At 39.8% G+C, this 13,878-nt stretch overlaps 1 protein-coding gene across 2 annotated transcripts in view; it reads left to right on the top strand.

The window, feature by feature from the left end:
- Positions 1-13,878, top strand: part of TMEM108 (transmembrane protein 108) — a 171,836-nt gene that overhangs the window by 6,895 nt on the left and 151,063 nt on the right. For both annotated transcript variants that reach the window (XM_049817056.1, XM_049817057.1), the window contains exon 2: positions 1,889-2,018. The gene's annotated coding sequence lies outside the window, so the exon portion shown is untranslated. The remainder of the gene's footprint in view (positions 1-1,888; positions 2,019-13,878) is intronic.

The following is a 13,878-nucleotide window of genomic DNA, read 5'->3' on the forward strand; positions in this document are numbered from 1 at the left end:
GAGGTTTTGTCCTAATTAGAGAGGTCCCAAACCATGGTTTGACTAAAAATATAGTCTGGAAAAGTTCAGATAGCCTGCACAGTGAGACATTCTTAGTATTTTTTTCCTAGCAGTTTGCGTTCTTCTGCTTAATTTGTAAGAGTGAACATTGTATTTTTGTCCATGTTAAGTCCCGGCTCTCATTTTAGCCAGTACTTCTGAAGGACAGATGTACTTCACTGAAGTCAAGTCCTGAAAGTTGTCAGAGGGAAAAGAAGAGCCTCCATAAGGTTGGGAGTTATCTGGGGATTCAGAGTCAAGGACTCTAGGGTAATTGTGCATGACCTTTCAGATCTGAGATCTGTCTGCATCGAGGAGGAGGCACAGCTCACTTGAAACATCTCCAGGATCAAGGCCTTTTCTGGCTCCATCAGGAGTTTCAGGTTTAAATGGCAATTAAATCGGATGTATCTTGTGCCATCAGTGTGTGACATGCAAGCTCTGCCATGCAGGGACAGGGTGGCTTTGCATGCCACCCTTTGTGGTGGGAATTTACACCAGGATGTTAGGCTACAAGTGGTTAGTAAAATACCATTGCTGATGATTTTTAGGCGTTCTGACTGGAGTGAGGTGAAAGCAAAGCCACTACAGTTAATTTTCAATTTTCCATGGTAAATAAAGGAAGGCAGAGAGCAGCCTAGGTAAGAAGTGTATACTACAAACCACATATACGTGAAGCTATACTAACCTTTGAAATACTTGTAAACAGTTTCTGTAGAGAGCAGGGGCAGCTTTTAAGCAGCACCAGCCAAAATGTGGAGAGCAGCAGGTGTTGTGCATCCCATTTTCTGTGCCGTGGTGCTGGAGCCTGGGGTGTCTGGTGAAATCCCATAATGAAACAGTTGAATGCTTTGAGAAGTTGAACACAGCTCAGCAAAGCAGATGTGAATGAATGTGGACTGCCTGTAAACAGATAATTGTGCTTTGTTGTTGAATCAAACTTTCATGAAACTAAAATATATTTTGGTGAAATCCACCTTGAAAATGTGTTCTGCTTGTGGATAGATATATAGATACTGGGGGTGAGTAGGTGTATCTGTCAGGTACGCAGGTAATGGTCTATACGCTGTACAGTCTGCAGCGGGGAGCCAAGCATATATGACTCCCTCATAGCTTTAGCTGATGAATACTGTGGTGCCTAAGCAGAGAACCTATTGCTTGGTTTTCAGAGGTCCTTTTGGTTGGGACGACCAAATTTAAATACCTGGAAGGCACTGCAGCTACAGATACATTTGAGGAATCTCACCGTGATTCCCTGAGTAGTTCTACCAAAAAAATCCTTCTGACTGAATTTTCCTACTGTCCCACTAATTCACTCTGCTTCTGAAAAATTTTGAACAGTGTTCAAAGTCACTTTTTCTGGAAGGCGTTTTTTCTTTTTTGTTACCGTAATTGCTGAACATAAATCTTGGCCACTCTGTCAACCTCCAGTTTCTTAAATTAGTAGCATTCCTGTTCCTGAGCTAGTATTTAAATATAACTTAGCCCTTTCCACAAGAATCAAACTCTAACAAAGAATTGACAACTCAGAGATGCAAATTATGCCATATTTTTTTGTACGGTATAGTGTTTGAATTTCATAAGGTAGGACCATGTTCTCTAATCTTTAAGATAGACATATATGGAATGTGATGTTCTGGAAGGTCTGCAAAGAAATCAGAGAGTCCTCTACTTAGATTCCCCCAAATCAATAACCTACAGAAACATTGTGGTTTAATCCATTACACAGAAAGCTCTGGAGAGCAATAGGAGCCACAGGGCACAGAGCCATATATATTTAAGTTGAATGCCTTCTAGAATGAGATGAATAAACATCTTGGAATAACACACCCACTTTGTAAATTTACAGGTTGCACCAGCTGGCAGATTAAAAAGAAGAAAACAGCAACTCTTCCAGCTTCTTATTACCAGGAAGATCCGAACCAATGGACTGTATGGATATAGATATGTTTGAAGGCATCTGCTCTTCCCATTACAAGGTAAGACACAAAGGATATTTTTCTCTTCAGTGCAGTGCAACTGCCTTTTGTGGTACTGCCCAAGACGGCAATGAAGGTGTTCTCCAAGGCTTGCTCAGTCTAGTGGCTTGCTACTAATAACTGTAGCCTACAATTAATGTATAACTGGACTATTTTTAGACCCAAAAAGGCCTCAATTTTCAAAAGTCAATGACAAATGTGGATCCTCAGGGCCTGTAGTTTTATTATGTAAAGTATCTGTTAAGATGGCTCTACAGGTCGTCTATTTTTAGCATGTGCTAGTAGGAGACCTTCCCACTCACCTAAGGCATCTTTTTTATGTGCTTATTAATTGCTGTAGATTGAAGTAGACTTGAAACGTGTACTTCTTAGTGCAGGATATTAATTGGGAGAAAATGTCTCTAAACTGGATGCCAGAAAATGTCTTTAACTGGAGATGCAAGTTATGCCATTTTCTTTGTACAGTGTTAACGTTCTTTGAGGTTCAAGATTGTTATATGGTTTGTTTGCAAAAACCGCTGCATTTTTCTTTTTTCCTATCTATTCCAATAAAAATTAATTACGTATTGTTCTAAGCTGAGAGTGGTGGAGAGCTTGATACATTTTCTTGGCATTGTTTGCCTGATGTCTGGCTATACTGTCACTTATTCTGAAATGCTTCCTTTATGGAATTGTTTTCAGGGAAGGTATAAAACACAGATTTTTCAAAAACTTACGTGGAAGTGGTAGAAACACTTGAGAAAGACACGAAGCAAACTAATTTTAAAGTAAAATTTCTCATTTCCAAGATGATGAAGCTCTGCATGGTTGGGGGATGGCTATGTGGGACGACTTCATGTTCTAACAATTCTGATCAACACAAGATTGCTACAGAGCAAATGCAAAACCACACCACCAGCTCTGTTACTCAGGAGCTCAAATCAGGCAGCTGTGCAGTTGCAAAATGGGGCAGTTACAACTGGTCTTAGCTGGTGTCTGCTTTAACCCAGAGAGGAGTTTTGACTGAAGTCAGTGTGACACTCCATTTCTCCATTTTCACCAGCCAGTGTTAAATGATGAGGGAACCATCTGTGCTGGGGTAATGCACAGCTGTTGCTTCTATTCTGTACAGAAATACTGGCCACCAGCATCCAGTGTTACCAGTATGCCATTTTCACATGCATGAGATATGCTCCTCTCATTCTTCTTTTGTGGAAGAACTAAATTGAAAAGATCCTCTTCCTAAGGTGGGGAGTGTAACACACTGCAGCACTGCTTCCTATAGAAACAGGAGGTGCTCCTTTGCATGCTGAAATAACAGGAATGAAATGTGTGAAGTATTTAGAAAATGCAAAGATAAGCAATAGCAAATACAACTTAGAAGGAAAAACACATTCAAACTCTTGAGTACTTGGGACATTCCAGTAATTTTCCATAATTGTTGTCATGGAGGAATGTACGTAGACCATAAAAACCTGTAAGATCTGGTCTAGATAGCAGGCACTTCTCTAAAGAGTTTAATTTCCCCTCCCAGATGCTTGTGTGACCCCTGGTGTCCACACACAACTGCTCCAGTGGAATCTGTATTGCCACCAGTCATTGCCAGCTTCCACAAGTATAAATGCTGGCCTGGTCTGTGCTTGCTTGTTTGAACATCTTTACACTTGCATTTTATGAAATCCCCAGCTTTAGTGCAAATTCCTAATATAATGGGAGGGGGAGGGGAATCACAGCTTTGGTTTCGCATATGTGAAATAGGAATACCATTTTGTGTTGCCACCTTGCCTGCTTTTTAATCATGTCCTCTGAATCAGACCTTCTGAGTTTGTGCTTCTTGGCATGGGAGGGAGCCCAGCCTCGGACAGGGCCTCTGGCTGTTGCGTGGCAAGTAATCCTCCCAAATAGGATTTGCATTCTTGTAGCAGACGTTCTGGGGATTGAGAGTGAATACATGGAGGCAAATTCTGCTTACGCAGACATAGCTCAAGTCTAGCCATTCAGAACACGAGTCAGTGACAGGCAGAGTTGCACATAAATGGAGTCCTTTCTGAAAAGAACTGGTACTAGCGGCTAAGAAAAACGTACAGGGCCAGAGCATCTGCAGTGTCTTAGTTAAATGGATTTATAGGCACTTATTCACAGCCAAAATGTTGTTAGAGCCCCAGAGTTGCTTTATTTGTTTTCATTTTCCAAAGGCTGTCATTCCTGCTGAGTTGTCCTGTGGAAATGTGAGTTTGCAATGCAGCTACTTCTGTGCACGGTCTCGGTCTTCACTTAAAACTTCATTGCTCTTTCAGTGCTGTCTACTCTCTGCTTTAAAGCACCTGCAATGGTTTACTATAGTGACTCTCTATTTGGGATGATAGCCTGTGGCTGTAGGATAGAATAAATAACTGGAGGTAATAGCAGCTTAAATCAAAGTCAGACCTTGAATCCCTGAACTTTTATATTGCCATTTATTTGTGGGCCTTATTCTTGATAGCCTTCTAGGTTTGTTTATCCTTTTTTGGCTGAGGAGTGATTGAAACATAAAACAAAGTTTAGGAAGTGAAGAAACAGACTACCTCTGGTTTATACCCAAAACAGGTATTCTGATATTAACAGAAGCTATGTGAGTTTCAGTTGATTTTTTTCAGCAGTCTAAGTTTTAAATGAAACCCTGAAGGAGGAGCACCTGAAAACTTCTGAGAAGTCATGTATTAGAAAAATTGAAAACTGAATAAACATTTTCTTCAACTCACCAAATGTTTTGTAGCTCTTGGTTTTTTTTCTCTGCAGAACATAAAGATATGTTTGTTCTCTGTATTGAAGCACTGGTAACTTATGATTTAAACATTTATTTTCAAACTTCAGGATAGCTGAATAAAAACCAGTTCATTTTGCTAGGAGTTCACGGTTCAATAAAAGATTTCCTTTTAGTTAAATAAAAGAAATTGATTTTGCTTATGACGTAGTCCTGTCTTTCCGCTTTCTTGTGCACTGAATTTGATGTTCCTGTTGTCCTAAAAGCGGATTTGTTACCTGGTGTGCAATAGACCAATCTCACACACTCAGGAGAGATATTGCTTTATTCTGCACTGGGAGCTCAGTGGACTTTCCACAAATCAAGCACACCAGATTCGTCAGGTGTGGCCCTTTTATACAGTAACAATTGCATCTAATTTATTAAACTACTGCTACCTAATACATATTGAAACTATCTAATGCATATGCATAGGATTATGTAACTGTGAGACATCAGATGCCTTCACATGCACAGCGGTCTCGGGTGGTCTTCGGTGGTTGTTTGAGGAGGTATCCCCTCCTCACTTTGACCACTAAGTCACTCTATATCGGGTCAGTGGTTCATTTTCCTGCCAAGAGGGTTGCACCATGAATCAGGAAGAACAGAAAGGATCAGGATTAGTGTTCCAGGTGAGGCACCATTAAACAGAAAGAATAGAAAAGATCAGAATGATCTTGGCTAACTAAGTTAATTTAAAACAGGACTTTTTAATCTACCACAGGATTTTCTGTATCTGACATCATCCCTATTATTTAGTTTTACTAGTAGTGCTGAGGAACCCCAGGCCTCAGTTGTGCCGGGTACCACACTGGGTCCAGCATGAATTGCAAGTGCACCTTTCTGCAAAGAGTATATGATCAAAGAGGCAAAAAAGGTTAGATGGGTACAGGCCCAGGAGCACAGGGGACAGTGAGACATTTTTCATCAGCGTGGTAAGCAGTGGCTTCAACAACCTGCAGGCAGCCATTTACATATGCAACTCTATAGCCTTGAGGTGATTGTGTTTTAAGGTGGTGGAGAATCAAAGCATTTCATCCCTGCAAGTAAGGAGGGATCCCAAGAATTGCCCATAATGCCACTATAGTACTCCCTCCATGCTGTTTTGATTGGAATAAGAGCAGTTTGATTTAAATCAGCTCGGAAAGGGGAGCAGCTTCTTGGAAGTGTGGGGAAGCCTTTCCCTTTTGGAAGTGAAGGAGACATACAGCTCGCCGGTCCTGCAGTGTAATTTGTCCTGACGTTTGCTGGCACAGTAAGTTCTTACTAACTGCAATGACACTTGCCCTGTGTGACATAATTCGAAACAATTTTTTATAATACTTCCACTTGCATGAAAGCAGCCAAACTGTCTTTTCTAATTTCAGCCCTTTTGATCCCTTGTCCCCAATGATAAGTTCTGCTTCGCAGTGTTTCCCAGCGCTGCCTGAAGTAAAAAGATGAGATAGTAGCTAGCAATACAAGGTTTTCCCCGTCACTACTCAAGGGCATGCTAGAAGTCACTGATCCTTGATGAGCTAAATCCTGAAGGAGCTAGCTTCAGAAGATAGCCTTCCCAAAGCAGACATTAAGACATAGAAGTAACAACAGAGCCAACTAACAATATGGTGTGTTTGTGCTTGCCTCCACTTATTACTACTAACATTGGACACTGGCCACAGAACATTATATTTAAAACTTATCAAAAGCAGAGTGGTATGGAGCGAGATCAGAGTCTTCATAATCGAAAAGAACACATTTGTCTAGTTTTGATGTGGGTCACGAAGTAGGAATTGTTACAGCTTTGTTTTTAATTTGTTTCTGCAAGGAGAGTGTCTTTTCTTCAGGAAAGAATACCTAAATACTTGTTGCTACTTAGTCTTCTATTAAAGTAGCATGTGAGATGCTGCAGTTATTTCCTGATGACTAGATGGAAAATACTGTTGTTCTTATAACATTTTGTTCATGCTGATGCCATTGAATATGAATAATTCACTCCCCTTGATCATCTGGCCCTGGCAAGTTTGATTACTATTCCTAATAGTAAGCAATAACATTTCTTTCAGGGTGGTAGGAGACTATTATGTGCAATGTGGATGGAAAAAGTCTTAAAGGTGCAGTTAAATACAGTCAAGTGTGGTGGGGAATTCACCAGTAAGTGGAGGAGGTTTGGGAGTATGACCTCTTGTTTGATAGCTGATGTAAAAGTAAATTGGTATTCTGTGTAAAATCAGACAGGGAGGTCTGATATAAAGGTAAACTTTCTATGACACTAATCTAAGAGGCCCTGTAAGTACTGGCAAAAAGAAAGAAGTGGGTATCTGCTTATGCAGGATGCGTAGTGCTTCCTCTGGTTTCTTGCCAAACGTAGAAACAAAAGCTGGGACACTGTTAGGTGTCTACTTATTTAGCCTCAGGTTCCTCACAATACAAACAAGTCATGGTTTTGAGGACAACTTCGTATCAGCTCTGTGAGGTGACGAAATGCCCTTATCCCACCCCCTCATACAGATGGCCACTAAGATTAGCCCAGGATCATGCAAAGAGGAGAACTAAATTCCACTTCTAAAACGGAGCGACAGACCTGGCTATTCACTCAATACTCTTACGCCAGCGGGTGGATATTTTCTGCAGAATGAGGAGGCCATACCACTCCTATCCTCAGTTAGATTAAGGATCAGTCAGTTGAATTTCAGCTGCGCATTTCTAGGTCAGATTTAAAGTGAGTAAAAAGGTCACACTGATTCTGCCACACAACCTAATAGCTTTCAGAATGGAGGTTGTCAGGTACCAACTGGCAGGAACCACCACACTGCTCTTATTTTAGACTTTCTTTGGCAATTTAATAGTACTGTACTCTTCAGTTTTCTGTTTCTCAGCGGTAGCTTACATCTTTCTTCATCTTTCAAACTCTGTATGTTTATGTCTTGCCTTAATTTTCCTCTTTTGGAGAATTTGACATCTTCCACCCTTCCCCTTAGGCTGTTGAAATTCTTCCCTCATCTTACTGAGCCTTTCCAGGTTAATGTTAGCTGTCGGCTTACAGGTGATCAATCTGTTTTTATCCAGCTTTACACTAAGTGGGATCTTCTTTGTGTGTCTCTCCTGGGACTGTGTCATCCCTTGAACTTTTGCTCCGTAGAGAAGTAGAAATATTCTGCTTCTCGGTCACAAAAAAATCAAACACATTTTTATGTTGGTAGTTAGCATTTTATTGTCTTATCTAATTTCAGATCAAATAGATTTATGTGGTGTCTCTTCATCTTCAAGGAAATTATGCTAGCATTCCTGTTCTCTTGTGCTAAACTTACTAGACAGGCACGTGTAACATCATGCCTGTCTCTTGCAGCTTCAATTATATGTATATATATGAAAACAGTGCTTTGTGCTCTTCACACACTCGTGCATAACTTCCTGGTGACTTTCTTCTGGGTGTCTCTTAAGACAGTCTTGTTCCATCCAGCATCTTTTCTAATTGCTGCTCCCATGATTCAAGTTGCAGGACATCTGACTTCCAGGCTTGGAGGAGTGAAGGAAATTTGGAACTTGTTAAAGAAATTTCGGCAAGAAGTGGAGGTGGTAATTTTCAATAGCTCATCCAGCAATAGGTTGAGAAATCCTAGTGCCTGACTTCTCTCTGATGTAAGTGGCACCACTTATTTTAAAGTAACCTCAGGATAAAAGACCAAAATAGAATGACCTGAGGCATGTGCTGTACACTGGGCAGATCAGAGCAAAGCAGTCCTAATGAAATAGCCCTTCTTTCTTTCTTCACATAAGCAGCTCCTGGGAAAGAAGTGTTGCGATTTTCCCCTGCACAAGTAGAAAAGGCTAGGAAAGCGATGTGATAAAACCTGTTAGGGACATGTTCCTTAAAAATTTCCCTAGAGTGTTGGCTTTCAAGTATGAAGACTGCTTGCACTGATCAATAGGAGTGTCCAGGTATAGAGGAAGCCATTCTGCCTATTTTCCTGCAGATCTTTCCCCAAAGAACTGCAAACAATTTCTAACCACTTCAGATATCAGAGGCACAGTCTCATCTAAGGTGTGTGTCTGTTCCAGTGGAGCAAAGAGGAATGTGGAAACGTGTTTTAAACAAATGTAGTTCCCCAAGAGAAACTTGTGATCGTATCAAAGATCCATTTTTTAGGATCTTGTAATTCTTCATAGTGAAAGGAATAACTAAATGCAGGTGAGGAGAATGGTTCTGCTGCTTCTGTCAAGTTTCCTGTGTAACAGGCTAGTAAATGAACAAATTTAAAAAGCTTTTAGGATCTTTAAAAAAAACCAGACAGAAACAAAGGTTGTTGCTAAGTGTAATTATCAGAAGGGCTAGGCAGCTAGGCTTGACTATCTGAAGGCTACCATTAGGACCTATCCACATCAGTATCAAATATAGCAAGACATCTTAAAATCTGACACTTTGTCTATAATGGTGTGTTTCCCATGGAAGGCGTGATGTTGCTGCAGAGAGATATGTTTGGGAAGTGCTTTAAGATTTGTAGATTAAAGTTGTTATATATGAAATGTACAAAGTGTTAGAATATTGAAAGGGTAGGGGTTTATATCTAAGATCAGAAATAAATAATTGGCTACTTCCCAAAATGTGTGTTTAGTTTTCAAGAACCATAGGGTACCGTGTACCAGCAGGGCTCCCTAAGAAGTAAGTTTGCAGATGTGGCTGCCAGTGGTGACTTTTTCTTAAAATGGTGATTTTAGATATCAGCAACTAATAGTACAGAACCAGTGTAGCGCTCAATCTGATAGCCCAGCCGTTGTGCTTTGGTTCTGAGGCAGAAGCTTGGCAGAGAGAGTTGCGGAAGGCATTGAGGGGCTGGGAAGATAATTTTCACACCCTGCACAGGTAGCATAAGCTCTGTGTTTAATCTAATATCCTGAAATCTGACATGGATAACTATCCACGAGGGATATTCTAAGGCTGTAATTAAGTTTTTACGTGAGGAGAGGATAACTCACTGAAACATTGCAGGAAGGGTAGCTGTGAAAATTTTTCCATAGATTTTTTTCATGCTTTTTATCTCCAGTTTAACCTCACGTTGTACTGAGTCGCCTCCATTTTCCCTGTGTGATATAAAATGTGTTAGTGGGTTATGGCAAACACTCAGATCTATTGCAACAAGGGGATCATTTGCAAATTTTCTTCAAACTTCCAGTAATAGTGCTCTGCAGCTGTGGCATACTACCTTGCAGTGGTGCAGCAAACTAGTCTAAGGATTTCCAAGTATTTTGTGTGCATTAATTAAACTTCACAATACCCTTCTGAGGCAGTATCAGACTTATGCTAGGCAGTGCTCTGTGAATAGTTATATTGTAATTAGTGCAGCTCTTTATGACTGGAAGTAGTGTTGGGTTAAATCATGGAAGCTAGCCCCATCACATATTGTATATCTTCCTCCCAGGGTCTTAACACTGTGACAACAGGAATGCCAAAATTAGAAGTCAGGAGTGTCAGCTCCTGAGAGAGTGTTTTCATCACAGGGCAGTGTTTTCTGCCTTAGGACCTTCTTCTGCGTGTCTACTTTAACCCACCTTCTTTTTACCTTTGTTGCAGAGAAACAGTCTGGCCCTAAATCAACTTTTAAGTGAAAAGTAATTGCAATCATAAATCTCTTCCGCAGGGGGTTGGCACTGTCTTTAAGTTCGATATACTAGGGATCATATTGAACTGCTTCTTGCCATGTAGTCAGTAGTGCATGAAAATTGACAACATTCAGGCACCTTTTTTAATAGAATGCCCTTACTGATGTGCAAGGCAAGTTAGTTGTGAGTTTGCTGAAAATCAACCAAAACACAGCCACCATTTTTTGTTTCCCTCCTATCCTTCTTTCATGGCCCTCTCTTTTTTTGTATAGATGTTAAAAGCTAAGATTCTCATTCTTTAGAAAGCCTGCACAACTCCAGTCTAATATCAGTGGGACTATCATGTCAGGTCTAATACAGTTTTTTTGCTACTGTGTTATAAATGCAGCAAAACTTGTGAAACGTGATCACCAAAGGACTGTTCAAGCTGATTTCTTATCACTGGAGCTTACCATCTGTAGCTGACAGCTGGGTAATCATGTAACTAGGTAAAGGTCAGAAGTAATCCACTACTTTGCATTCTGGCATGGCAGACCCTTTCTAAATACAGTAACTAGCAGCGGAGGTGGTATCTCCCTCATGGCATACACAATGTGATGAGAAAAGTAGCTAACGAAAGCTTAGTTTCTTATTTTGAGAGGTGGTTGCCCATTTCCTCTTATTAAATAGCTGGCTGCTCACTGCATTGCTCCAATGTCTCTATCATCCAAAATAACATACTGACCAGAAATACTGTTCAGTAACAGAAAAATTAGCTGATACCATACTGCTGTGTGGGTGCGGGCAAGAACTGTTACAGAGATACAGCATCTTTGCACGGATGTCCGCTGGTTTCTGGGATGTGTCCCATGGCTGAATTTATTTCCACTGTCTGCTTCTGTATTTTGAACTGTGATTTTTTTTTTTTTTTTTTTTTTTTTTTTTTTTTAGACTTGTGTGGAGGTATCACCTCAAGGGAATCCCTAGGGGCATTTTCTCCCATTTACACAGCATTTTCTGCTGGGAGGATAATCTTGATCCCTACTTAGTACAAGGCAATCTACAGTAACTTATGCCCGTATCTTGGCTGCAGAAAACAGACTACATGATAAATATTTTTGAAAAAGTATGGGGGATCACTTACTGAAGTTAACAGTAATCTTTCTGTTGACTGAACTATTGGTTGAAACTGTGTTCAGTATATTTGTGCAATTGTTTTCAATGATTTGGACAGGACTGATCACAGGAGTGTGACAAAGTTCTGATAGCAAGAAAATAGGGTTAAGTAGAAACTGTGTGGTCCTGCAGTGTCCCTAGAGATCACTGAAGTAAGCAGGACTTTTGTTGGATGATACTGGTTTCTTGGCTCCAAAACAGTGGTACCCCAAAATGTGGATGAAGTTGTTGTAAAATGGTCTTTTCCAGAAGGTGTCATTCATTGAGGTAAAGCAGCTTTCTTGTTTCTGTTTTGGAAATATTTGAATTTCAAACATGGATCGGATTCTCCTTCTCCCATTTACTCATGAGTCAATGTGAGAGATTTTTGGCCCTGTGCTATTAATGATCATAGTTTTAATTACAATGTTTTTGTACAATACCTTTAGTTGTAATTCTTCTCTCAGAGATTTTATTATTTTGTTACTTTCTGTACTACACAACATTGTTTAGCATATTTGAAAATTATATTTTGCCCAAACTCAGAATTTCTTCTGTCATTTTGCAGTACAAGAGTGGTGCTACGTCACCATATTTTTAGAGTCTTCTGAAGAACACTATCCCTTGATTCCAGCATCTTTTATGTATTTAAAAGGCTGATACATTATAGTGTGCTTTAGATCAGAAAAAGATTAATGAACACTCCAGGAACATCAGGCATGAATGGTAAGTACTAGTTAGTTTGCTCTCTACTCCTTTGTCTTCATAGGAAGGAGGAATTCAACTATTAATATTTTTATTCTCCTTTGTTTAGTGAAAATGTAATTCAAAATGTAATAGCTAACTGCAGAGTGCCAGAAAAGTCTAATAAGATAATAAATTACCTTAAAAACTAGACAACTTTCTGGTACTTATTCTTGATTCAGGACCATGTAATTTCACAGCTGCATACTTAAGCCAATGTCCTCTCAGATACTTTCCCACAGTTATTACAGCAGGTCAATTTACTATTTGGTGTAAACAGGAGTATCAGAATCCGGTTTCAAAATAATTTATCCATTCTGATCTATTAAATGAAATACCAGTTGTTTCAGGTCTTTTTTTTTTTAATTAATAATTACAGTGTATTTATACTGTCTTTCAATCCATATAATTCAACAGCAGATGATGAAAAAGATCACAGATATCTTGATTCTTTGCCATGCCAAGGCAGGATTGTTCCTGGTGTCATATTTTCCATTGCTTTGCCCAATACATTTTTCAGTGACTTGAAAGACAGATTGCCCGTAACTTTCTCTCTAGGTGAGGTTCAGGTTCTTACATGAGTTTCAATAAGAGGCTCATTCTTTGTTGCAGTAAGCAGTTCATCAATATAGAATGACATTTGCCAAGTTGACCAGGATGAATCTATGCATTTCATGTAATAATGGAGCAGTTTATAAACCTCAATGACTAGATGGTGAAATTGGAAGAGAAAGCATATGACCCCTTGACTTACAATGGTCTGAAAAGGTGGAGGCATTGCTTCTTGAACATTAGCTGTGTAACCACGTGGGTGTCTCTTCCTGCAGGAGAGCACAACCAGCCAAGTGGGCAAGTGTGTGCTACAGGTTGTTAAAACTAACAAAGCTTATAAAGGGGAAAGATGCACTTTGCTGGAAGACTTCTACCTCAAGTCGGCAAGATTCCTAACTCAAGCTCTCACTGCTTACCCCGTTTATAGCTATACAGGGTCTTTTCAGGTGGTTTATTAAGTGATTGTTTTTAGGGCTTGGCAGTAAACGTGAGGCTTTGCATTCCAACCTCTTGGGAAAATTCAGCGGTGAGTAGATTGTCAGCCAGGAGAAGTTGTGGATTCAGTCCCTCATTAAGGAAGTGTCAGTGTTGCATAACCATAATTGCTAAACTCCTTGTAGTCTGCAGAGAGAGGCTGATCTCTAGTGTGAGTCCTTTCCCTTTTTATAACTCTTAATCTACATGAAAAAATGGGCAGTCCAGCCGAGTCATATAAAGTTGTCTTAATCCAGGTAAAACTCTTACTTTCTCCTCTCTTCTTTTCCGCAGTCCACCAAACTTAAGTCCTCAACTAAACCTTTAATTGTATTTATAAGATTACTTTTACAATATTTCCTTTACTTTTCCCCAAATTACACTCAATCTCTTCCAGAAATAATTTTCAGCATGAAAGTGCTTCAAGTGAGCTCCTCCAAGTGGAAAGCTTTTGTACTCTTATTTAATAGAGCAAAACATATTGAAGGAGTATGAAACTTGAGCCTCTGTAGCTCCTATTGTCACTTAGCATAGCAGCTAACATAAGTGAGAACTGAAGTATGTACAATCCAGCTTTCATCCTGCTTGATTAGCAGATCCATCCACTGAATTTTG

The sequence above is a fragment of the Accipiter gentilis genome, chromosome 14, assembly GCF_929443795.1.
Source record: "Accipiter gentilis chromosome 14, bAccGen1.1, whole genome shotgun sequence".
Taxonomy (NCBI): Eukaryota; Metazoa; Chordata; class Aves; order Accipitriformes; family Accipitridae; genus Astur; species Astur gentilis.